The following is a 4,272-nucleotide window of genomic DNA, read 5'->3' as shown; positions in this document are numbered from 1 at the left end:
ACTAGCTCTCGCTCTAGAGTTCCGTCGATTCCCTCCACCTGGGGGCTAACACCTCGTATCAGAACCTAACACAATAAACTAAGTTAGGGGCTTTAACATGTCACTTTAAAGTCCTTTAACTCTACGCCCTTCAATGAATATTTCCCTTTTTATTTGTACTCAATCATATAAACTACATTCTCTAAAGTTTAGGTGGAAGATGTAAAAAATACGAGAATTGGACCAATTGTTGACTGAGACAATACCATCCCGGTTCTGACATGTTCTCACAACAAATTTTAACATATGGATTGGCCAAATCAAGAAGTAAATGAAGTACATGGATTTAAATCATCACAACTTCTTCCAACTTTAAGGATCAATACTCTCCACAACTTCCATCTAACACTTAATTACTTACCATTTTAAGAAGACAGATAAAGAAGACTACTCAGAATCCATGGAGAGAACAAAACCACACTTTAGTTTAAAAGTAGAAATCATTGTCAAACCAACAATAAGTCTCAATTAAAACCAAAATTAGTTTAAAATAAAAGATAAAAACTTATCTTAAGTCCTCCACTAAACTCTTGAACTTCCTTTGAATCTCTTCTCTTTTACAACACTTTCAATATAGAACTAGAAATAATAAAAGGATCAATATGTGGTGCCTGAAAATCTCTTCAACTAACTCCCTAGTTTTTGAACTTTTAAAATTTTTCCAGTACTTTCAGGACCTCTTTCAAAGTTCTTTCAAAGTCCCAATCTATTCAAAGTCCCAATCTACTTTCTTTTATAATTCTCTAAAAGGTGCCTTGGTATCTCTTCAAAATGTGTCTTGATTCGATGTATTTCCCTAAGAGATGCATCCTTTCGTAATAACTTTTGTCCATGGTGGTTGTAACCATCTATTATGCCAATAGGTGGCTCAAAAACCTCTTCAAAATTCACAAAAACCAAATTTACTCCTCCAATAACTGCCACTGGTGCTTAAGAGCGGGACCTCTAGCGCTTAGGCGCAGCCTTCTCTGTTTACCTGGCGCTTAAACACCGGATATGTTGCTTAAGCGCCAAAATAATTTTGCACAGTTTTCACCTATTTGCTCCAAATTTGATCCTTTTTCACTCCTGTAAGCTTTTTTCAGCTTTTTACCTGTCCTGAAAGAAAAACACAAAAATAGCTTCCATTAAATTGTAATATCTCAAAAATAGGTATAAAAATTTGTCTAAAAATACTATATGTTTTAGGCGTATCAGACACCTCCTCACTCTAAGAGACGCACCTCTTCACAATCCAAATATATAAATTCATTGTATAACTCTTTAGGGGGTGTATAACCGCTCGAAATCATCCAGAACACTTGAGTATAATAAAGAATCGTCAAAATCTGCCCCTAAATTATTAATGGTGGCTAAGCATGAGAATGTGGTGTCTAGACACCAATTTGTAGATGAGACTGGCGCCTAGGAGCCACCCTTTTGGCAGACCTCCATTTTGCTCCATTCAGCCATGTTTCAGCTCCAGTCCGCTCCAGGTGTTATACGTACAAGATAAACATGAAAATAACATTTCTTTAAAGTATAATTTCATTCAAAAATATGTGATAATTTAAAGGAGATTATGCATAGAAAGACATGTTAAAATGCGTTAGGTCATAATTTTCTTTTTCGCTCAATTTGGCTCGAAATTGCACCATTTTTTCTTTTATTTCTCTAAAAGTTCATTTATTGTACCTGAAGCCAAAAACATGCAAAATAACTTCCTTCAAAGTGCAATATAATTGAAAATAAACATAAAATGTATATAAAAATAAAGGTAATTTTTAGGTGTGTCACCCAACATTTCGCTCCTTATGGATTCCAACAATAACTGTTCCACATTGAGTCATTTCCACTTAACTTTCCCATGAAATGATCATGAAAACAAAACTTTAAATTCTTGTAGATGAGACTCCAATCTTAATTAAGAGTTTTCTCAAGTCATTTTGGTCTCTTAAAATGTAATTAAATATAAGGGCTTGCTACTATAGTGGAATTAGAAACCTAGATAATTAAACCTTACCTAATCTTTATATTAGGTTAGGGAATGATCCATTGAAAAATCGAGCATATTATCAAGTTATATCATCATCTTTTGAGATGATGTGCTACTTGGAATATTGGGCTTAGTTATTTAAACTCTTCAATTTTTGGGATATGCTCGGTCTCATTCCTTTCAAAAATCAAAACAATATTTTCAAAATCAAATTTATACATGTATATTAAATTAAATTATTTTTAAAAAATGGACCAATTCTAAGAAAATGACGAATCAATGGCAACTTCAACTCAGTGATGGATGTTAAGGGAGAAACTAAGGATAATATGAATGTTAAACTTGATTTGATGAAGATATTCAAATGATATGAGTTGGAGATCCAAGAAACTGCTATTGATAAGCTCATAAAGCCCAACAAAAATATTACATTACTTTGTTCCAACAAAGCATGATTTTTGAGTGGTTCCAATTATTAAAATTCACGTGCAATGATGCTTTGAATTTGAGCCACGTGTTCATGTGGGAATAAGAAAACTTTTAGAATGAAAAGCCACGATTGCAATATATTTCTTAAGAACTTGATGCCAAACACTTTTAATATTTTGTCGAGTTGAGCACTAAATCAATTGATTGAAATCAGTGTGTTCATCAGGTAGCTATGTTCAAAGCATTTAAAACTTGATGGTGTATGCCACTTAAAAACAAACATCCCTATATTACATTGCAAGCTTGAGAGAATACTACCATCTAATTTTTTGACTCGATGGATTATCTACCTTACATCTATCTATATAGTACCACTGGATGTATTTGTTCGAGAGGTAATTACACAAAAAATAGGTATTTAATAATTTATTTATAAAGAATATTATCCAATTATACTAAATAACATTTATTTTTTAAATTTTTGAATAAACTGAAGATAACTGCAAAGAATATGAGGTGACCAGAAGAATTGATATGTGAGGCATATTTATTGCAAGAGACTGCAACATTTGACTCATATTATTTTGGGCAAGAAAATTCCATGAAAGAGTTAGTGAGTGTAGTGCCTCCTTCAACATTTTTTATTTTTTTGGTAGTTAGGTGAAGTGTCGGAGATGTGCACATCATGTTATCTTAGTGAACATGAACTTTGATTAGTGGCACTTTAAGTTCATTCAATTGCAATAAAATTTAGCCACTTCTTAAGTAAGACATTTTTTATTATTGTTGTTCGCTCTTTCAGGTGAAAATATTATGATGAGGTAGTACCAGAGTAATTATTTCATTGTATGAACAATTTATTCATGACTTCATTATGTTCAGTTGAAGGCGATATCATTAGTAAGGAGACCTAGAATAATTCCCCCCTAATGATTTATAATGTGAGTTAGAATTGGAAAATTTTTAACTCATCTCACATGTGAATTTTCATTAACACTTGATTTCTTCTGTATTAATAGATTTATGATTGGAAAAATGGAGTAACACATCAAAGCCTGAAAGATCTTTCTTGGGGACCTATGCATATCATAAAAATCTTGCAATTTTATGATGTGAATGATTACAAGTTTCATAAGAGATCTTAGTCTAAAGAAAAAAAAAAGTAACTTTAGATATTGTGCTGAAGAAAATAAGAAATCAAACGATGAGATATATTTCTTTAGGATTCCCAAAGATGTTGTTGAACTATCTTATCCTGGCTCAATTGGAGGAAGTGTATTCCTATTCAACTATGATTGGTTTGATCCATTTCCTTATCAAGGAACAAGGCTCAACCAACAATATAATATTGTAGAAGTGAAGGTGAGCGGAAGGTAAGCTAAATTTGATACTTTCATTTTAGCAAAACAGGTGAGCCTGGTTTATTATCTTTGATATCCCCATAAAGCAAGAGATAAAGTTGACTAGAAATTTCTTATATTGAGTAACCCTAGAGTCCCTACTGATAATTCGATTAATATTGAATCCACTCATCAAAATATTGAAATGATATACCTATGTTTTCCTCCTAGTCCTTTCTCATGAAGAGTTTAAGTTAGAGGATGCTCGTTAAGAGCACAAAGAATTTACTTTCGGTGATGAGTACGACTCTGGGTATTCATTTGATGAATATTATCTTATTACATCCTCTAGTGACTCATCAAATGATGACTAAAAGTAAGGACAGTCTCCCTCCTTGTTCAAGTGAGCGAGGAGCAAAACATTAATTCACAAAGAAGGGCTTTAGAAAAGGTTTCCCTCACTCGAACCCCACCCCCACCGCCCAAAAT

Source organism: Phalaenopsis equestris, unplaced genomic scaffold (genome assembly GCF_001263595.1).
Source record: "Phalaenopsis equestris unplaced genomic scaffold, ASM126359v1 Scaffold215404, whole genome shotgun sequence".
NCBI lineage: Eukaryota > Viridiplantae > Streptophyta > Magnoliopsida > Asparagales > Orchidaceae > Phalaenopsis > Phalaenopsis equestris.
The sequence above is the reverse complement of the archived record's forward strand: the minus strand, read 5'-3'. Positions refer to the sequence as shown.